Raw genomic sequence first — 23,765 nt, 5'->3', positions numbered from 1 at the left:
ACCTATCAGGAGGTTTAACACCATACTTCGTTCGAAATGCACGCTGAACAACTGTCGTCGATTCACTTCTGCCGTACTCAATAACACAAAAAGCTTTCTGTTGAGCGGTCGCCATCTTAGCATCAACTGACGCTGACGCCTAGTCAACAGCGCCTCAAGCGAACAAATGTACAACTAAATGAAACTTTATAGCTCCCTTAATTCGCCGACAGATAGTGCTTAGCTCTGCCTTTTGTCGTTGCAGAGTTTTAAATTCCTAAAGTTGTGGTATTCTTTTTGAATCACCCTGTACATTACGGGCACTGAAATCGGCCAGAAGGATAAATGGACAGGGGAGTTGTTCAATAAGGCCTGCAAGAGTCTGTTGCATCCAGCAGAGATAAATAGAGGGAGCAAATAGTGATGATCTGAAACACATGAACTGCAACAGCTACTGCTTGTAGGTCAGTAACCGAGGAATGAGCAGAGAAGTGGAGTCAGAAGCAGCAGAGCCAAAAAGTCTAATGGCATCAACAGTATCCAACAATTTACCACCTATTTTTGCCTGTAGTACAAGTTTCTCCAATTTTTTTTTTTTTTTTTTTTTTTTTTTTTAGATGGAGGAATTTGGAGGAGCTACCAAAGCAGCAGTGGAGACACTGCCTTATTTTTTAGCGGGCTCTGCCTTTGGAGATACTGGAAGGTTCACAGTGGCAGCAACTGTCAGTTTATCTGATGTTCACGTGAGGGCTACTGGCTCTGAAACACCCGCACTGCACTGCAAACACAGGTACTAGTGCTAATACTAGCAACCTCCATTTGTGTAGAAACATTGGCTGTCAAAATGGACTTTTTAAGCAACAAAGAAAAAAATGTAGCGAATGTGGGAAGGCGCAGAGGCTCGTATACCATCCTGACCTCTTCATACGGGATACATTTTGATGTCAGTCTCCTGTGTCTTCCGTTCTTCGAGGAAGACTCTGCAATCCCTACTCCAGAAAGGATGATCCCCCTCAGAGCACACATTTGCCCCAAGTGGCTTCACCCTCCTATCCGAAGGTGGTATGGTAAACACTGCATTGGGTTAGGGACCATACGGCCATACACTTAGACAAAGGAAACCTGCCTTGATGTGCTCTGGTAGTTTCATGCTATTGAAGTTAAGGTTGGTGGATTTGGGAGGGGGGGAGTGGTGGAAGGGACCAAACAGCGAGGTCATCGGTCCAATCAGATTAGGGAAGGATGGGTAACAAAGTCTTGTATGCCCTTTCAAAGGAAACATCCCAGCATTTGTCTGAAGCGATTTAGGGAAATTTGGGAAAATCTAAATCAGGATGGCCGGATGCAGGTTTGAACTGGCGTCCTCCCGAATGGGAATCCAGTGTGCTAACCACTGCGCCACCTCACTTGGTGAAGGTAAGGATGATGGAGTCAGGTTTTACGAGATCCCCATCCACCCTTTTCAATATATTTTGTATGTCAACTATACCTTCCTGAGCCCATTCATCCTTCAATTCCCCCTCTTGGGAATGCTGTGGAGCTCCATTTCTATGGTACATTCCCCAAAATACTTAGATTTCCAGTTTGGTGACTTGTCGGGAATTAGCAGTTTCAACCAACAGCGTTCCCTTACGCAACTGCTTGACACATTTCAGAGCACATGCGATGCCCTCTATACCTTTCTGAATATAAAAAGGCATCATCATCTCAAAGCCGTCTTCTTTTCATGTCACAAACACATTCTGACCAGCAGCAAGTCTCCTGTTACAATATACTGAAGAACTCTGTATAACCCCCGAGACGGGACAGTCTACTCGAGTTCTCTCGTTAGACCGGTTGTTAGTATGTACCAGCAGCCCACCCTTTCCTGGGAGGAGAAAAAGAAAATTTCGGAGAATCCATTTTGGTCCCACAAGCAGCTAAGGAAGTAATGGTCCACTCAGACAGAGCCCCACATGCCCGAGTAAGCCTTATACAACTGAGACGCAGCAGGTTCCCCAGTGGTTGCCCGCTAATGACTGTTCCATCTCGACAGACACGCATGTCGTCAGTGCACACCACACCCCAGGATTGAAGGTTTTTCTTATAGAGGCTTATTCTATCCTCACAATCCTGGCGATCGAGCTCAGAGCCCCATTCCCGTGACAAACAACATTCCACTGCCGTGCCGTACAGCGGCAGCTGCAGCACACCCAGAGCTTACAGTGACAGAGGACTGGCGGCGCTTACCAGCCCCCAACTCAGTGTACTGGATCTGGGAGATGCGTTATTTTCTACCGGATTTGTCGATACCAAATCTAATGAGGGAGTTTGTAAATGTTTTCTTATATTTTTGTCAGAATATTTTTTTTTTTGTTTGAATTTTAATTTGCCTTATTTTATGCTAATTTGCTTATGTGATTGAGAGTGACAGCATATTGATTAATATTAGTAGATGTGACTAAGAATATCAAAGAGACTGGTTACAAGTGGAAGCTTGTGTGTTGTGTGAAATGTCTTTGATGCCGGAGTCGTCTTTGACCGTAGTCAGTCGGCAGTGAACTCTCGGTGTGTGTGACGGTGGAACAATGTGCAGGTCGCCGTTATAATAATTTGCAAGTGAACAGGAAAAATGAATTATGTTACTACTTTTTTATATAAACATCAAGAAGGAACCACATTCGAAGAAATGGTAATTGAAGCACCAAAAGTGAGGCAAACGCACTGAACCAGGTCATTTCTGCAGCCGACGAAACAGCATTGTGGAATCATACTTTCACTAGATGACTGAAGCCAACACAGAAAAGTCAAATATCACCTTATAAACATTTCACGGAAAAGTGAGTACTGTCACGGCTAAATTCAAGTATATAAAAATAGTGAGCATATTTCATCAGGAACCCCGGAGTCCCGAGGCCCATACTCGCAAACAAATGCTGAGCCTCTGAAGGCACGCACAGCACGATGCATTCAAAATGTGACCCCCGAGACACTCCGATCTGTTGTGAAACGTGCTGTTTCTCGATTTCAACTTGTGGAAGAAAACAGTGGACAGCATATTTAGCACACCTTGCGCCTGTCTCTCAACAATCACAAACTAATATTATTTTGCTTTTTGTGTGTTTTCGGAGCCACGACAATTAAAAACTGACTTTTTCCGTGAAATGTGGTATGACCGTGCTGTCGTGGATGGGCTTACCGAAGTAACAGTGTCACAGTTTTTTGGATTGCCAAACATGTGCTGTCACGCATACTGAATAGTATAGGTGGCATAATGTGCAGCTCGAGCCATAGCTGGTGTGTTGCAATTCATCTGTCATTTGTGGCTGACCCAATTTACGTTAAGACGCTTACAGTGCCATCTACTTGTAAAATTTTGGTTAAATTTTTTGTTCCGCGACATTTAGCCCTGCACGAATAATTTGCTGTTAAAAATTTGACGGCATTCTGAGCAGTGGTTCTCTTTCTACAGCATTTTGAAACTGGAACTTTAATTATGGACACCCTGTACTACAATACCTTTTTTATTTGAAGAGGAGGAATGGGTGGAACAAGCTGGTGGCAATGATAATGACACGGAACCAGCATTGGAAGAAGTTACCGGAGCTGTTAAGGATATAAGGAGCCACAGAGCTGTGGAGGAAGATAAGATACTAAATATTGTGGTATGGAGACATTAAAAAAAAAGGACATGAACTGGTCTGTTAAATATGGAGAAGGGAAAAAATACCAATGAACTGGAAACATTCATCATTATACCAATACATGTGAAGATTATATAACAAATTGCAATATCCACAGAGGAATAACCATAGCGAATGCAGCCCACAAAATACTTGCCAGGATACTGAACAAGAAATGATGACAATATGCAGATGCAATGACTGGAAAACCAGTGCAGTTTCAGGAAAGAAAGAACAACAACAGATCAGGTGTTTACTCGCAGATTAATAATTGAAAAGTGTTACAAGTTCAGTATAAGGGTGCATCAAAGGTACGTGGATTTTAAAGCAAATTATAACAGTAGCTATAGAAAGTCTTTAAGGCACTATAGGTGAAGCAACACCAACTGTAAGATAAAAGCTAATGGTAAACATTCTGATAAGTTTCCAATCTTTCAAGGACTTAAGAAAGGAGATTCTATATCGCCAACGTAATTTGACTTGTCCCTGGAAGATGTCGTGCAAAAACTGCGAAGCAAAACAGATGCTACAAGTTTGAACATTACAACTCAGAATATGGCATTTATGGAAGGCACAGCCATGCCTGGAAGAAACAGAATATTTGCTGTAAAACTATGTATTTTTAAAATGTAGAGTAGCTGCATTTCAATTGGTGATAAGTAAGAAAAACACTTTTATATAAAATATAAATCCGTATATTGAGCAAGCAGCAAAGGAAAAAGAAAAGTTTGGAGTAGGTATTAAAATCCATGGAGAAGAAATAAAAACTTTGAGGTTCGCCGATGACATTGCAATTCTGTCAGAGACAGCAAAGGACTTGGAAGAGCAGGTGAACGGAACGGACAGAGTCTTGAAAGGAGGATATAAGATGAACATCAACAAAAGCAAAACGGGGATAATGGAATGTAGTCGAATTAAGTCTGGTGATGCTGAGGGAATTAGATTAGGAAATGAGACACTTAAACTAGTAAAGGAGTTTTGCTATTTGGGGAGCAAAATAACTGATGATGGTCGAATTAGAGAGGATGTAAAATTTAGACTGGCAATAGCAAGGAAAGCATTTCTGAAGAGGAGAAATTTGTTAACATCAAGTATAGATTTAAGTGTCAGGAAGTCGTTTCTGAAAGTATTTGTATGGAGTGTAGCCATGTATGGAAGTGAAACATGCGACGATAAATAGTTTGGACAAGAAGAGAATAGAAGCTTTCGAAATGTGGTGCTACAGAAGAATACTGAAGATTAGGTGGGTAGATCACATAACTAATGAGAAGGTATTGAATAGGATTGGGGAGAAGAGGAGTTTGTGGCACAACTTGACTAGAAGAAGGGATCGGTTGGTAGGACATGTTCTGAGGCATCAAGGGATCACCAATTTAGTATTGGAGGGCAGCATGGAGGGTAAAAATCGTAGAGGGAGACCAAGAGATGAATACTCTAAGCAGATTCAGAAGGATGTAGGCTGCAGTAGGTACTGGGAGATGAAGAAGCTTGCACAGGATAGAGTAGCATGGAGAGCTGCATCAAACCAGTCTCAGGACTGAAGACAACAACAACAACAACAACAACAACATATACAGGGTGTTACAAAAAGGTATGGCCAAACTTTCAGGAAACATTCCTCACACACAAAGAAAGAAGATATGTTATGTGGACATGTGTCCGGAAACGCTTACTTTCCATGTTAGAGCTCATTTTATTACTTCTCTTCAAATCACATTACTCATAGAATGAAAACACACAGCAACAGAACGTACCAGCGTGACTTCAAACACTTTTTTACGGGAAATGTTCAAAATGTCCTCTGTTAGCGAGGATACATGCATCCACACTCCATCACATGGAATTCCTGATGTGCTGATGCAGCCCTGGAGAATGGCGTATTGTATCACAGCCGTCCACAATACGAGCACGAAGAGACTCTCCATTTGGTACCAGGGTTGCGTAGACAAGAGCTTTCAAATGCCCCCATAAATGAAAGTCAAGAGGGTTGAGGTCATTGGGCCAACTGGCGGTGAATCGAGGAAGTACAGTACATACTGACGAAACTAAAATGAGCTCTAACACGGAAATTAAGCGTTTCCGGACACATGTCCACATAACATCTTTTCTTTATTTGTGTGTGAGGGATGTTTCCTGAAAGTTTGGCCGTACCTTTTTGTAACACCCTGTATAAACAGCAGTAACAAAACTAGCTGGAGAGTTTGACAGAGTAAACCAGTTTTAAGTATTTGGGAGGAATAGTTACTGAAGACACTGTGGTACTGACAGAGATAATGGCAGCAAAAAACAAGTGCTATTGCAGCTTCCTTAAAATTTTGTGGTCCTCCAACATTTCAAGACAGCTGAAGAAAGCAGTGTACAAAAACCAGCTGTTATTTATGGCTCCAAAACATGGACAATAATACAACACATCAGGAGTACCTCGGATGCACGGGAATACAAAGTAGTGCACAAGATAGGTGGGGTAGTGTGTGAAAATCACACTTGGAGAATTAGGACCAATGCAGAACTGTATGATCTCTATAGAAATCCACCAACCACCTTAGATCTAAAGACACGTGGTTGGGGCACATGCAGAGAATGGACTAACAGCGACTGCAAAGAAGGTGCTAACTGCAAAGCCAGAGGGGGCCACTCAGCGAGGAGACTGAGACTACAATTGCTGGATGATGTACAGACAAAGGTAGGAGTTTGGAACTGGCGAAGTCAAGAGATGACTAGAGGAGACAGTAGGTAGGCCATGCTCCAGCCCTTCACAGGCTACAGTGCCAGAAAAGAAGAAGATAGTATCTATTTTATGCATCATTACTTTGCAGCTGCTGCTATGCTACTGCTTGACATCACAAGTACTGCCTTACAATTCCTTAATTGAATGTAAAATTTTTCTAGCAGAAAATCCCCCACGGTACACAAAACATGTCCGAACGCTGTTGCAGAGGCAACGGAAAAAGCGTGCAAGTTCAGAAGAACGCGAAATCCCGAAGATTGGCTAAAAGTTACAGACGCGCAAAATTTGGCACGGACTTCAATGCGAGATGCCTTTAATAGGTTCCACAACGAAACATTGTCTCGAAATTTGGTACAAAATCCAAAGAAATTCTGGTCTTATTTAAAGTACACGAGTGGCAAGATGCAGTCAATACCTTCGCTGCGCAGTGCCGATGGTACTGTTACCGACGACTGTGCCGCTAAAGCGGAGTTATTGAATGCAGTTTTCCGAAATTCCTTCACCAGGGAAGACAAATGGAATATTCCAGCATTTGAAACACGAACAGCTGCTAGCACGAGTTTCTTAGAAGTAGATACCTTAGGGGTTGCGAAGCAACTCAAATCGCTTGATACGGGCAAGTCTTCAGGTCCAGATTGTATACCGATTAGGTTCCTTTCAGATTACGCTGATACAATAGCTCCCTACTTAGCACTCATATACAACCGCTCGCTCACCGATAGATCTGTACCTACAGATTGGAAAATTGCGCAGGTCGCACCAGTGTGTAAGAAGGGTAGTAGGAGTAATCCATCGAACTACAGACCTATATCATTGACGTCGATTTGCAGTAGGGTTTTGGAGCATATACTGTATTCAAACATTATGAATCACCTCGAAGGAACCATCTATTGATACGTAATCAGCACGGTTTCAGAAAACATCGTTCTTGTGCAACACAGCTAGCTCTTGATTCACACGAAGTAATGGCTGCTATCGACAGGGGATCTCAAGTTGATTCCGTATTTCTAGATTTCCGGAAAGCTTTTGACACCGTTCCTCACAAGTGACTTCTAATCAAGCTGCGGGCCTACGGGGTATCGTCTCAGTTGTGCGACTGGACTCGTGATTTCCTGTCAGGAAGGTCGCAGTTCGTAGTAATAGATGGCAAATCGTCGAGTAAAACTGAAGTGATATCAGGTGTTCCCCAGGGAAGCATCCTGGGACCTCTGCTGTTCATGAACTATATAAATGACCTGGGTGACAATCTGAGCAGTTCTCTTAGGTTGTTCGCAGATGATGCTGTAATTTACCGTCTAGTAAGGTCATCCGAAGACCAGTATCAGTTGCAAAGCGATTTAGAAAAGATTGCTGTATGGTGTGGCAGGTGGCAGTTGACGCTAAATAACGAAGAGTGTGAGGTGATCCACACGAGTTCCAAAAGAAATCCGTTGGAATTAGATTACTCGATAAATAGTACAATTCTCGAGGCTGTCAATTCTACTAAGTACCTGGATGTTAAAATTACGAACAACTTCAGTTGGAAAGACCACATAGATAATATTGTGGGGTAGGCGAGCCAAAGGTTGCGTTTCATTGGTAGGACACTTGGAAGATGCAACAAGTCCACTAAAGAGGCAGCTTACACTACACTCGTTCGTCCTCTTTTTGACTATTGGTGCGCAGTGTGGGATTGACGGAGGACATCGAAAGGGTGCAAAAAAAGGGCAACTCGTTTTGTATTAACACATAATAGGGGAGAGAGTATGGCAGATATGATACGCGAGTTGGGATGGAAGTCATTAAAGCAAAGACATTTTTCATCGCGGCGAGATCTATTTACGAAATTTCGGTCACCAACTTTCTCTTCCGAATGCGAAAATATTTTGTTGAGCCCCACCTACATAGGTAGGAATGATTATCAAAATAAAATAAGAGAACTCAGAGCTCGAACAGAAAGGTTTAGGGGTTCGTTTTTCCAGCGCGCTGTTCGAGAGTGGAATGGTAGCGAGATAGTATGATTGTGGTTTGATGAACCCTCTGCCAAGCACTTAAATGTGAATTGCAGAGTAATCATGTGGATGTAGATATTTTACTTCTGTATTCAAGTCATTCCCCTGGCATGTTCTTAGAGAGTTTGTTAAACTAAACCAAACCACTGACACATTGGCATCAACGTGCAATTTTTAATTTTGTTCTTTGCCAGAAGTGTTGTAATCATGTTCATCATTGCACTTAGTTGGCAGTCGTGTGTGGGCAAGTTGTGTCTTCGTTACATTAAGCAGCAATCTTTCTTTCTACACCTTTGTAGTGTCCAGCAGTGGAGTGGCTTTTTCATGTTCATTTCAACCGTGAATGCTGGAATGCTATTCCCTGCTGCAATATGATTTTCAAGTGGGTTACCAGTCTGAGGATGACAGGAAGTAACGTAAAGCAGAAGCCACTTGGTCCTAAGAAGACTTCAAAGGCGGGCAATAATCGTGTGTGATGAAGATTATTTTCATTTGAGTGGGGAAGTTAAGAAGCAAATTTCTGTTACTAACAAGGGAACCTCCCCAGCGCACCCCCCTCAGGTTTAGTTGGCACAGTGGATAGGCCTTGAAAAACTGAACACAGATCAATCGAGAAAACAGGAAGAAGTTGTGTAGAACTATGAAAAGAATAAGCAGAATATACAAACTGAGTAGTCCATGCCCAAGATAGGCAACATCAAGGACAGTGTGAGCTCAGGAGCGCCGTAGTCCCGTAGTTAGCGTGAGCAGCTGTGGAACGAGAGGTCCTGTGTTCAAGTCTACCTTCGAACGAAAAGTTTAATTTTTTATTTTCAGACAATTATCAAAGTTCAGGCTCTCACACATAATCAACTTCGCTCTCCAAAATTCCAGGACATGTGCAGATTTGCTTGGACATACGCAGGATTTGACGGTCTACACACGGAAAAATTTGAAAACATTAAAAACATATGTTTTGAGAGGGCACAGGGAAAAGTGTGCGACTGTGAAACAGTTGGATTCATTTGTTGCAGTTTATGTGACAAACTCTTATGTTTTCATCACTTTTTTGGGAGTAATTATCACATCCACAAGAAAACCTAAATTGGGCAACGTAGAAGAATCTTTTTACCCATTCGCCAAGTGTACAAGTTAGGTGCATCAACAACATATTCCTGTCATGTGATGCACATGCCGTCACCAGTGTCGTATAGAATATATCAGCCGCGTTTTCCTGTGGAGGAATCGGTTGACCTATGACCTTGCGATCAAATGTTTTCGTTTCCCATTGGAGAGGCACGTCCTTTCGTCTACTAATCGCACAGTTTTGCGGTGCGGTCAAAAACACAGACATTAAACTTATTACAGTGAACAGAGACATCAATAAATGAATGGACAGATCATAACTTTGCGAAAATAAAGAAAAACTTTTTACTCGATGGGAGACTTGAACCAAGGACCTCTCGTTCCGCAGCTGCTCACGCTAACCACCGGACCACGGCGCGCCTGAGCTCAGATTATCCTTGATGTTGCCTATCTTCGCATGGACTTCTCAGTTTGTATGTTTTGCTTATTTTTTCATAATTCCACACAACTTCTTTCTGTTTTCTCGATTGATCTGTGTTCAGTTTTTCAAGGCCTATCCACTGTGCCAACTCATAACTAAATCTGAGGGGGGTGCGATGGGGAGGTTCCCTTGTGAGCTTCTGACAATCCGAGCATCATTCACGAAACAACTCCATCCAGAGTGTGTAATGGCATGGTGTGCAATGCAATTAGCAATTTCAACAACATTGCCCCCTTTTCTTATACATGAAAATGGTGCAACAGTGACAACACTGAACATTACATTCACATGCTTAACATTTTTTGTATCCACAATTATTACAGTGACATCTCGGCAACAAGAACAGTGTTCATTTTCAACAAAATGGTGCCACCCTGCACATGGCTCCATGGACGTGCTTAGTTGCTTGTGTCCAAAAAGGGTCATTTCTCATTTCGATGACATCCCACAATTTAAGCACTTGCAACCTTTCTTTTTTTTGGGGGGAGAGGGGGGGAGGGGGGGGTTGGAGGTATACCTAAAAATCACATTTTTTCTCAGAAACCCCAATTTGAAGGAGGCAATCACACTGAAAATGGAAGCAATTTATTGTGAAGTTTTGGACAGTGCTTACACTGATTTTCACCACAGGTTTGAAACCTGGATTCAAGATGGACACCACCTGCCAGACATTACCTTTCATTCATACTATGGATTTCAAATGGGGGTAATTACAATGATGTGGTGGTTAACGTTGCATATTGGACCACCCCATAGCTCAGTTGTGTTGACAAACTGACCTGTAACGCAGCCAGAGGACTAGATTAAGCTGGACAGTGACACACTGGTTGAGAGTTGGCAGAGACAACAATGGTGAAAGCAGAAAATCTGGTTGCAATAAGAAATTTGCTGACAGCTAAGAATGTTGTTTATAGCCGTGCTATATTGAAAATGGTAAGAGGGAAACCAGTACATAACTTTTACTGATGTTCTTGTAATAACTTAACTTTTCCATTACAAATGAGGTGTGTCCTGTTCATTTCGACCCATTAACATAAAATCCTGGGTTAGAAACTTAAAATCCCAAGCATACTCAGACAACTTGAGAACAGACCTTGAAGAAAAAAATAAAACTGTGCTTATATCCGTTTTGGCACTGATAGTTCGGCCCTCCATTTGCAGCCTGGCTATCAGGTTTTGTTTGAGAGAGTTGCCACTAGATATCATCTTCACTGCGAGCAGCTTTGGATATGCAACAACAAAGCTTGCACTTTCAGCCTTGCAGTTTAGGCAATGCTTTAGAAAACAGGATGGCTATGGGATCCCAAGTTTGACATTGAATTTAGTGGCTCAGAAGTGAAGAAGAATGTGATGTTACTTCACTAGATACTGAAAGCGATGACAGTTTGTCAGTAGAGTGACAACTGCTCAGTGGTACAAGATAAATACACTCCTGGAAATGGAAAAAAGAACACATTGACACCGGTGTGTCACACCCACCATACTTGCTCCGGACACTGCGAGAGGGCTGTACAAGCAATGATCACACGCACGGCACAGCGGACACACCAGGAACCGCGGTGTTGGCCGTCGAATGACACTAGCTGCGCAGCATTTGTGCACCGCCGCCGTCAGTGTCAGCCAGTTTGCCGTGGCATACGGAGCTCCATCGCAGTCTTTAACACTGGTAGCATGCCGCGTCAGCGTGGACGTGAACCGTATGTGCAGTTGACGGACTTTGAGCGAGGGCGTATAGTGGGCATGCGGGAGGCCGGGTGGACGCACCGCTGAATTGCTCAACACGTGGGGCGTGAGGTCTCCACAGTACATCGATGTTGTCGCCAGTGGTCGGCGGAAGGTGCACGTGCCCGTCGACCTGGGACCGGACCGCAGCGACGCACGGATGCACGCCAAGACCGTAGGATCCCACGCAGTGCCGTAGGGGACCGCACCACCACTTCCCAGCAAATTAGGGACACTGTTGCTCCTGGGGTATTGGCGAGGACCATTCGCAACCGTCTCCATGAAGCTGGGCTACGGTCCCGCACACCGTTAGGCTGTCTTCCGCTCACGCCCCAACATCGTGCAGCCCGCCTCCAGTGGTGTCGCGACAGGCGTGAATGGAGGGACGAATGGAGACGGGTCGTCTTCAGCGATGAGAGTCGCTTCTGCCTTGGTGCCAATGATGGTCGTATGCATGTTTGGCGCCGTGCAGGTGAGCGCCACAATCAGGACTGCATACGACCGAGGCACACAGGGCCAACACCCGGCATCATGGTGTGGGGAGCGATCTCCTACACTGGCCGTACACCACTGGTGATCGTCGAGGGGACACTGAACAGTGCACGGTACATCCAAACCGTCATCGAACCCATCGTTCTACCATTCCTAGACCGGCAAGGGAACTTGCTGTTCCAACAGGACAATGCACGTCCGCATGTATCCCGTGCCACCCAACGTGCTCTAGAAGGTGTAAGTCAACTACCCTGGCCAGCAAGATCTCCGGATCTGTCCCCCATTGAGCATGTTTGGGACTGGATGAAGCGTCGTCTCACGCGGTCTGCACGTCCAGCACGAACGCTGGTCCAACTGAGGCGCCAGGTGGAAATGGCATGGCAAGCCGTTCCACAGGACTACATCCAGCATCTCTACGATCGTCTCCATGGGAGAATAGCAGCCTGCATTGCTGCGAAAGGTGGATATACACTGTACTAGTGCCGACATTGTGCATGCTCTGTTGCCTGTGTCTATGTGCCTGTGGTTCTGTCAGTGTGATCATGTGATGTATCTGACCCCAGGAATGTGTCAATAAAGTTTCCCCTTCCTGGGACAATGAATTCACGGTGTTCTTATTTCAATTTCCAGGAGTGTACATCCACTGAGCTCCAGTCAGCTCCTCCAAGAACTTTGTTTACAGGAAACCATTGTGAAATATATGGTCAGACTTTGTAGCTACGCAGAAATTAATAAGTGGCAAGTTACAGGATATTTCAGTCCAAGTCCAGTGGATGAGTGTACTCAGGATTTTATTATCGGCAATCTTCAAAATTTTGTAATTTGTGTTACCTGAACACTTTACGACGTGATACACTAAGATCTATCTCATGTCGAAGTTTTATTGACAATTATCAGCCTGTAAATACAAGTCAGTGTGAGTATATTTGCGATAAACTGCATGTCCCAATGATCCATCAACCTTCCTTCCAACAGAACATCAAGAAAGGGAAGGCAACCATCTTTTTCCACCTCCATCGTAAAACGAACGTTCAGGTGGATTGAGTTCAGATGTTCTAAAAAAGCATTCAAATTCTTCCTGCCATGAGTCCAAACAACAAAAGTATCATCAACACATCTGAAGAAAAAGGTGGGTTTCAAAGGCGCCAATTCCAATGCATGTTCCTCAAAGTCATCCATAAACAAATTTGCTATCACAGGAGACAACGGGCTACCCATCGCAACTCCATCCGCCTGCTCATAATACTGGCCATTAAATAAAAAGTAAGTGGATGTCAACCTATGTCTAAAGAGATTAGTTAATTCCACACCAAACCTAACCTCAGTTAACTGCAACGACTCAGACAGTGGAACACGAGGGAAGAGAGAGTCCACAGCAAAACATACTAAAGTATCAGTCATTCAACTGCATTCCCTGCAAATGACAAGAAATGAGCTGAGTTCCTGATATGATTTTTACAACTACCAACTTGTGGGCTTAACAGAGAAGCAAGATGCTTGGCTACACGATATGTCCGAGTACCGATATTGCTCATTATAGGACGGAAAGGAACCCCGTCCTTGTGAACCTTCGGAAGGCCATATAATCTAGGGGGAACAGCACTATAGGTGTTAAGACTCTTGGTAGTGTCCTGCGACAAACCACTTTTCTTCAGGAGGCTGTTTGTCTTTCAACACTTCTTGTGGGGTCAGCACCGATTCTGCGATATGCCAAGTCAGATAATAAACATTGCATCTTTTGTACATAAACCTGTTTGTTTAAAACAATGATGGCATTGCCCTTGTCCACAGGTAAAATAACGTCAGGATCAACTATGAGAGAGTGCAAAGCAGGTCTCTCTGCTGCTGTTACATTACTCTTGGGTGGACAAGCTCTAGTCAACACATGACACGCAACCCTTCTAAACTCCTCTACAGTGCCAGGAGGTAGTTTGCAAGCTGCCTGTTCAATTGAACAAATACGATCAACTACTGGCAAACTCTTTAGTGTGGGTGCAAAATATAAACCCTTCCCTAGCACAGATAAGGTTGTGTTGTCAAAAGATTTCTCTGCGAGATTTATCACAGAATGTCGAGATATAAAATCAGACTCCAAGCGATGGAAACATTCAAACTTTGCCAGATACCAAGCAGTAATAGAATTGCATTCCCAATCAGCTCGAGTCCATAGGCACCATCCAACCAATCCCAAGTGAAATCAAAATTTCGAAGCACAATTTTGAAGCAACCATAAATTAAAACTAAACACTGCTTTGGAAACAGAATCCAAATGTCGATGAGTAAAACAAGTCCTTTCACACACAAGAACCAACCCAGCACGTTGCTTGATGCGATTGGTGGCAGGAGAATTAATATGATGCACAACGTCAGCAAATGTTGGAACACAATTTTCATCACGACACCTCAATAAAAAACAATAAAGCACATTGCAGTCGAAGTCGACAGCTACGAAGTTTATCCAACTTTCATAAACACTGATACATTTCCTCCCCAGAGAGGTAAACAATGTGAGACCCGAGTTTCTCTTTGCATACAGTGAAAGACTACAAACTAGCAGTGAGGTAACACTGACTCTGTCCCTCTATTTTTTGACAAGGGAGATAGCAGGTTTCCAAGCAGAGTTTAAACAAAAACCTCCATCCCTGTTTACAAGATTGCTTGCTAATTTAATCTCAACAGCTCCCTTAGAAACACTGTCCCAATAGTTGGATGTGCATGCCAATATCTTGGCATTGTTATATAACACAAGGTGACCAGTATCCAAACAATGTTCGGCAATTTCAGATCTACTTTGCTGCAGTAATCATGTGTGCCGTTTACGCTCAGTACAGTGTAAAGTCCTAGTCATAACAGTGTATAGGTCACCATGTGGAAACATAGAAGTCTTTTTTGATAAATTAGAATTCTTACTAAATATTTTTTACAGAAAAGAAACTGATTATTCTTTGTGGTGATTTCAATATTAATCGTCTAGTTGAAAGTCAACAAAAAAGGCAATTTTTGGACATATTAAAGAGTTTCAACATGTCACCACACAAACAATTCAACTAGAATAACAAACACCCCCAATAGCCTCATAGATAACATTTTCTCAAATATGTCAACAACTGACACAGAGGTAACAAACATAAATTTACGATTGTCTGACCACAATGCTCTCACCATTGAAATTCCTTTAAGGTCAAAGGAAGATAAAGGTGTAAATAATATTTACAAAAGAAACTTCTCTGTGGGCAGCTGTCATCAGTTCATAAGTATCTTAGAAAATGAAAGTTGGTTAGATGTTATGAAACAAACAAGTACAGATGAGGCATATAATGTATTTGCATCGATTTATATGATGAACTTTGAGATGTGTTTTCCAAAGAAACTGACCAGAATCAAGTCTACTGGACACAAAGTCAAGTTCTTGGATGATTCTCTTGGCATTAAGAAATCATGTGAAAACATGAAAAAACTGAATTCAGAGTTGAGGGAGTGTGCACATATTGATTTTATAGAATATGTAAAAAGATATAGGAAATATATACCTCAGAGTAATTGCAAATGCAAAGTCACTAAGTAATGATATGGAAATAAAAAAGTCCAGAAATAAATCTGAAATAGCATGGGAAATTGGGAGAAAAGAAACCGGGGTACCTATCAAAGATAAGGAAATTATTCTAAAAGACGAGAATAAAATGGTAGATAAATATGCCATGCCAAATTATATAAATAATTACTTTTTAAATGTACCCCAAACATTAAGCACGAATTTTGGGAAGCAGATTAAGATGGAAGCACCCAAGGCAGCCAGCAGTATCATGGTAGTTCCAACAAACGAAAAGGAAGCTTTAAAAGTGATTAAAAGTCTCAAGTCCAAGGTGTCAGCTGGAGTAGATGAGGTGCCAATAATACTAGTAAAGAAAACAGCTAATCAAATAGTAAAACCATTGGCGCACATAGCAAACTCGTCAATGGCTGAGTGCGTGGTTCCACAGAAACTGAAAATTTCTAAAGTTGTTCGCCTGTTGAAAAAGGGCGATAAGCTTAAAATAGAAAACTACAGACCTGTCTCACTTCTCCCAACTTTCTCCAAGGTTTTAGAGATACTAATGAAATATAGAGTCACACATTATCTTGAAACTTCCTGGCAGATCAAAACTGTGTGCCCGACTGAGACTCGAACTCGGGACCTTTGCCTTTCGCGGGCAAGTGCTCTACGACTTGCCCGCGAAAGGCAAAGGTCCCGAGTTCGAGTCTCGGTCGGGCACACAGTTTTGATCTGCCAGGAAGTTTCATATCAGCGCACACTCCGCTGCAGAGTGAAAATCTCATTCTGGACACATTATCTTAATATCCACAATCTGATAAACAGTAATCAGGATGGATTTCAAGCTGGGAGAAGTACCGAAACAGCTGTACTGGAATACACAAAAGAAATCACTAAATTGGAAGAGAGAAAAAGTGTAGTTGGGATAAATCTAGATTTGTCAAAAGCCTTTGAGACTGTTGACCACAGCATACTTTTGGAAAAGCTTGAAGCTATAGGTATCAGAGGACCAGTAAAAAAGTGGTTTGAGTCTTATCTGGAAAAGAGGATGCAGGTGGTTGAAGTTAGAGCACCAAATATTAATCAAAAAATTAAACTAAGATCAGATCCAAGGGAGGTCACAGTAGGAGCACCCCAAGGAAGTGTATCAGGCCCTTTGCTGTTCCTCATTTACATTAATGATATTCAGGTGTCAGAGAAAAGCTAGAATCATGTTATTTGCTGATGATACTAGTTTAATAGTTAGTGATATGAAGCAGTCATTGCACAGTAATGTGGACCATGTCCTACAAGATATACAAAAATAGTTTAGTGTTAACAAGCTAACACTGAAAACAAAGAAAAAAAACCTAATTATGTGCAATATGGAAAAATAAGTGAACATGACATCCTAAATCCCACCATGGAGGGCAAACAGCTTGAAAGAGTACAGTGTGCAAAATTCCTGGGTATGCACATTGATGAGAAGATTAACTAGAAGGACCATGTGGTGAGCTTAGCACTAAAACTAAATTCAGCATGTTTTGTACTTAGAATAATTTCAAGAGTTTGTAGCAATGACTGTACCAGATTAGTATATTTTGGCTATTTTCAGTCCATTGCATCCTATGGGATAGTATTCTGGGGGAAAAAAAAAATTGTCGTCTAAATGAGATTTTCAAATTACAAAAATGCGCTGTTCGGATAATGACCCAGAGCCCACCTCAAAAACACTGTACGCCCCTTTTTAAAGAATTGAAAATTTTAACAATTCCATCATTATACATTCTGAAATGTCTGTTCGTGATCAAAAGAAATCAGGACAAAATGAAAACCAATACAGACTACCATAATTACAATACACAGCAATGTAAAGATCTCCACATACAAGCTGTAACAAGGACCCGAAGTCAGAAACATGTATGTAATCAAGGCATCAAACTTTTTAATGCACTACCAAAACATATCAAAGAGCTAGAAAATGAGGATAAATTTAAAACTGTTATAAAGAACCACATGCTTGACAAATGCTATTACAGTGTAAGTGAATTTCTATGCTCGACTGTATTAGAATATAAAGAGCCACATGCTTGACAAATGTTATTACAGCATAAGTGAATATATCTGTGCAACTGTATAAGAATGTATCGTCGCTAGGCAATGAAAACCTCGTAACTCCATCTGACAAAGAAATCCAAGTAACTCCATTACCAAATGTAGACAATTATGCCACATACCCTGTTGAAACCTTCCTTCTTCGAGTTGTACAATGTCGCCATCTAGCGGCAATAATGAAAAACTAACATCTCCAGTGATATGTAGTTTGTGCTGTAAACCTCGTATTCCGGTAAACGCCATTGTTAGTGTGAAGGGCGAACACATGCTACGAGTTTAAAATGTTTTTTGATGTGATAGTAACATTTTTGACTGACAGACCCAACACTGCTTTATTGCTACAGGTACGTGTTAGTATTTCTAGGTAAAGAAATGTATTGTTTTTTAATATACAGAATTAATAATGACTTCCTTAAATACAATGTGGATTTATGAGTTTTTCATCGCGCGTAAAGCAGACTGCACTTGGTACGTAATTTTAGAACTTAACAGAATCCTATACATTCTACAAATGGTTCAAATGGCTCTGAGCACTATGGGACTTAACTTCTGAGGTCATCAGTCCCCTAGAACTTAGAACTACTTAAACCTAACTAACCTAAGGACATCACACACATCCATGCCCGAGGCAGGATTCGAACCTGCGACCGTAGCGGTAGCGTGGTTCCAGACTGTAGCGCCTAGAACCGCATGGCCACCCTGGCCGGCTATACATTCTACAGTAACTAGTTTGTATTCAGCTATGGGTAAAAACAGTAAATTCACTCTTCACCTTGTGAAACAAGCCAACAACGGGTCATATCGTATAAAATCACCGGGAGAAGATTCTAGTCAGGTTCCTCCTTGTCCTCCACCAAAAGAAAGAGTATACCTACAAAATGAAGGTAAACCGTAGTTTTTATTGCTGTAACTTCAAGTAAGATCCTTGTTTGAAAGTTGAGGTGATTAAATTATTTAAATATCATTGATGACGTTATTGTTTACACTACAGATAATGCGGAAAAATAAGCTAATACAAAAGCGAATTCCTCTTCTGAGTTTGAAAGTCTTTTCGAACACAGCAGCGAGGATATCTCCAGTAGCAGTAGTGACGTGTATGATCCGGATAAAAACAAAAATGACCATAGAAGTAACAACAGCACGGAAGACAATGATGACGAAGTTGATGTGGGAGTAAAAAGTAGTAAGCAGCGCCGTAAAAGGAAAAGCAATCAATCACTTCAAAGTTTGCAGAAAGAAAAAGATATGAGGGGACAGGATTATATAGTAATGCAAAAAGATGAGTTTGGCAAAAAGAGACCAACAATGATCAGAAGGAGGAGGGAAATGAAATCACGATGTACTTGTAAATATTCTTCCTTAAATTGGAACAGGAATTGCAAGGATATTACAGAAGAGCAGAGACAGCTAATAATTAATCCTTTCTGGCGGGATATGTCTTGGGGTGAAGCCATGTCTACTACGTTCCAGTTAAAAGACTCAGAAATAATTCAGAATCTAATAAATCTCACTGTTCTAACACACTATATTACAATTTTTTAATAAAAGGGCAGAGAAAACTGTCTGCAAGACTATGTTTCTGAATACTTTGTGCTTAGGTGAATGGAGTGTCAAAACATGGGCATCTAGTGCATCTAGAAGAACACCCTCAGAAGGGCCTCAAATGCAGGAGAGAGCAACGAAAGTTTCAGGTGGATGACAACCAGCGTCAGATTTTTTTGCAGTGTTGCCGAAACTGAAATTGCATTACTGCCGTCGTTCTTCCACAAAACTCTACTTTGAACCTAACTGGCAGAGTAAGTAAGAACTACATTTTGCAAGAAAAGAGGTCAAATCCCAGCTGCTTACAAACAGTATGCGATGAAAATAATCTTAACTTATTTTCTCCTAAAAAGAACCAGTGCGATCTTTATTGTTCTCACCAGACAGGCAATCTCTCAGACAATGAATACTCTTTGCTTATGGCCCGAAAAACTCAGGCAAGGGAAGCGAAAAATAGTGATAAATTAGGACCAGCCAGAGTGTTTACTATGGACCTTCAAGCACTTCTGCTTTCTCCAAGACTAAAAGCATCTGCACTGTACTATAAAAGCAAACTAAAGGTCCACAACTTTACCATCTATGATTTAAAAAGTAAGAATGGTTATTGTTACCTTTGTCACGAGAGTGAAGGTGGACTAACAGCTTCGGAATTTGCTGATATACTCATGCATTTTATAGAAACATACGTCCAAAATGACTCAGAAGCTACACACTGCCTCACATTTGAAATGAGAGAACATGTCCATGCCTAAAAAAAATGCAGCCATAAAATATACTTGTTTACAGCCACCTATGACTGTCATAGTAGCAGCAATAGTAACAATAATAAATGTTAATAAACTGCACAAATGTTTACAGTAATAAAAGTTTAATTAAAGCTACCAACATCGTTTCTATGTTTTTTAAACACTGTAATTTATTAACATTCAGATTCCAATATTTTGATCAATGTGAAATTATTCATTTCACTTTATATCTGTAATAATGTATCCTTACAGATGTTTCATAATACACAAATAATGCAAAGTTTAAGCGAGTATTTTTTTTAAACAAATTAAACATTCATTCATTTCAATTTTTAACCATGCACTCGTTACATGCCTCTTATCTCTGTCACTACCAGAAAAATAACTGTGAAAACCTCGGAACTCCAAAAACAGGCAGACAATTTGAAGTGCAGAATAAAGTCTTATGTACCAATGATCGGATCCATATTGTGCAGCAGAACCACTACATTTGACTAATCAGGTCCCCATGTGATTTCAGTAATTAGTTTTTTGTTTCTCCTGTAAAGTTTCACCAATTTGAGTTACAAGGTTTTCATTGCCTAGCGACGATATGTCTAAGTCAATGTGACAAATGAAATTACATCAGTGAATGTGTCTGTCAAGCACAGCAGAAATTATGTTATAAAAACACTTCTTAGTTGTATATTGTATTAAACATAAGATAGATTCATATGAATTCAGCATTGATAAAAATTTTGTAAAGATATTATATAGTTGTTAAAATGTATCTTGACAAATCCTATATCACAGATGTGATCATTGGGATGATACTAAAAAAATAAATAAATAAATAAATCTGTCCTCCACATTTCTGATAGTCCGACCAATGTATGCCATACCACAGCTACAAGGAATGCGATATACACCTACCTTACACAAGCCAAGATCATCCTTAACAGAACCCAAACGCAATCTAATTTTAGATGGAGGTCGGGAAACACATTTCAAATCATATTTCCGCTTGTACATTGCCTAACCGTTGCAGTTTGTGCCTTGAAAATGGCGGGTGTACTCCCGCCGAAAAATCAGCAGTCGCTGTAATTATTACCTGGCTGAATTACGGTAAATTGTTTGAAAATTTTATACGACAGGAGCAGGTTTTCATCAGCATGCATACCCAGAAATTTACAGCTCCTGTCGAGATTGCACACACACACACACACACACACACACACACACACACACACACTATTTACAATACTACAGTGACAACAGCCTGTTTTTTCTGCTTTACGAGTTTTATTCACCCAATTGTGTTTGTCCCCAAAAATCTGCAGAGTAGTACCTTTATAAAGCAGGTTTTGATCACTTATACTTTGCCTGAGCGTTATCAGACTTGGTGGGAATTTCATTCTAGAATTACTCCCATTTTGGTAATGTTTTACTATGTTCTAGAGACCTCTGACATGGCAGCAGTAGTACTAATGTCTCAACAGGTTTTTTTTCTATTTGAAGGCATTAATGTTTGATATATTAAGAGTTTGATTCTGCAGAACTCTTTTTTTTTGGCAGAGCTGAATGTATTTAGTTGATCACCTGCCACCTGACTAAAGCGGTCAGAATACCGAAAATCTAAGCTGTAGTGGACCATGTGTCCATTCTCGAAGTGTCCGAGTTAACGATAATTAAAAGATTATAAAAGCTTAATATGTCAGTGAGTTTCCTGTTTATTACATTATCTGAATTTGCATCTATATTAAAGTCACTAAATATAGTAATGCCATTACGAACAGTTTGACCAATTACATTGCTAAGTCTAGCCATAAAGCACCTTAGATCAGCATTTGGTGGGCAATACAACTCAATCACTTTATACACTACTGGCCATTAGAATTGCTACACCAAGAAGAAATGCAGTTGATAAACAGGTATTCATTGGTCAAATATATTATACTAGAACTGACATGTGAATACATTGTCATGCAATTTGGGTGCATAGATCCTGAGAAATCAGTACCCAGAACAACCACCTCTGGCCATAATAACGACCTTGATACGCCTGGGCTTTGAGTCACAGAACTTGGATGGCATGCACAGGTACAGCTGCCCATGCAGCTTCAACACGACACCACAGTTCATCAAGAGTAGTGGCTGGCGTATTGTGACGAGCCAGTTGCTCGGTCACCACCATTGACCAGACGTTTTCAATTGGTGAGAGATCTGGAGAATGTGCTAGCCAAGGTAGCAGTCTAACATTTTCTGTATCCAGAAAGACCGTACAGGAGCTGCTCCTGTCATGCATTATCCTGCTGAAATGTAGGTTTTCGCAGGGATCAAATGAAGGGTAGAGCCACAGGTCTTAACACATCTGAAATGTAACGTCCACTGTTCAAAGTGCCGTCAATGCGAACAAGAGGTGACCGAGACGTGTAACCAATGGCACCCCATACTATCACGCCGGGTGATACGCCAGTGTGGATTGAATACACGCTTCCAATGTGCATTCACCGCAATGTCGCCAAACACGTATGCGACCATCACGATGCTGTAAACAGAACCTGGATTCATCCGAAAAAATGACGTTTTGCCATCTGTGCACCCAGGTTTGTAGTCGAGTACGACATCACAGGCGCTCCTGTCTGTGATGCAGCGTCAAGGGTAACCGCAGCCAGTCTCAGAGCTGGTAGTCCATGCTGCTGCCATCACTGTCTAACTGTTCGTGCAGATGGTTGTCGTCTTGCAAACGTCCCCATCTGTTGACTCAGGGATCGAGACGTGGCTGCACGATCCGTTACAGCCATGCGGGTAAGATGCCTGTCATCTCGACTGCTAGTGATACGAGGCCATTGGGATCCAGCACGGCATTCCATATTACCCTCCTGAACCCACCGATTCCATATTCTGCTAACAGTCATTGGATCTCGACCAACGCGAGCAGCAATGTCGTGATACGATAAACTGCAATCGCGATAGGCTACAATCCGACCTTTATGCAAGTCGGAAACGTGATGGTACGCATTTCTCCTCCTTACACGAGGCATCACAACAATGTTTCACCAGGCAACGCCGGTCAACTGCTGTTTGTGTATGAGAAATCGGTTGGAAGCTTTCCTCGTGTCAGCACGTTGCAGGTGTCGCCACCGGCGCCAATCTTGTGTGAATGCTCTGAAAAGCTAATATTTGCATATCACAGCATCTTCTTCCTGTCTGTGAAATGTCATGTCTGTAGCACATCATCTTCATGGTGTAGTAATTTTAATGGCCAGTAGTGTACTTCACCAAAGTTTCACAAATTGAGCACGTCTCTGAACATGTCTTCAGTCTGGAATCTCATGACTGGAATACAATTATCTTCAGTGATGAGTCCCACTTAGAACTGTCAATCTAACACACCAATTGGAAAGAATTTGGCATGATGTCCCTTGGGGACATCCACCAACTATCAATCAATGCCAAGCCGAATAACTGCTTGCACAGCGGCCACAGGTGGACTAACACATTATTGGCAAGCTCGATTTGTGAAGCTCTTTCTCTTGCATAAATCATCCAATTTTTTCTGAAACCTTATTCATGTGTGTGTCTGTACATGTACATCTCATCTACCAATGTCCGTTCCATTCGGATAATTCCTTAGTGGTGCATCTATTTTTTAATCTATTTGTTTGCGAGATATTGAACATTTAAATCTACCACCTTTAAGGCGTAATCTCTTAATTTACCATTTTTCATGACTCGTGTTTAAGTTACAT

At 41.5% G+C, this 23,765-nt stretch overlaps 1 protein-coding gene across 4 annotated transcripts in view; it reads right to left on the bottom strand.

Annotated features, from left to right (window-relative positions):
* Positions 1-23,765, bottom strand: part of LOC126213337 (poly [ADP-ribose] polymerase tankyrase-like) — a 68,399-nt gene that overhangs the window by 30,457 nt on the left and 14,177 nt on the right. For 2 of the 4 annotated variants that reach the window (XM_049941032.1, XM_049941033.1), the window contains exon 2: positions 19,900-20,036. The exons of the other annotated variants lie outside the window; for them this stretch is intronic. The gene's annotated coding sequence lies outside the window, so the exon portion shown is untranslated. The remainder of the gene's footprint in view (positions 1-19,899; positions 20,037-23,765) is intronic. 4 annotated transcript variants of the gene reach the window in all.

Source organism: Schistocerca nitens, chromosome 11, assembly GCF_023898315.1.
Source record: "Schistocerca nitens isolate TAMUIC-IGC-003100 chromosome 11, iqSchNite1.1, whole genome shotgun sequence".
Classification (NCBI taxonomy): domain Eukaryota; kingdom Metazoa; phylum Arthropoda; class Insecta; order Orthoptera; family Acrididae; genus Schistocerca; species Schistocerca nitens.
The sequence above is the reverse complement of the archived record's forward strand: the minus strand, read 5'-3'. Positions and strand labels throughout refer to the sequence as shown.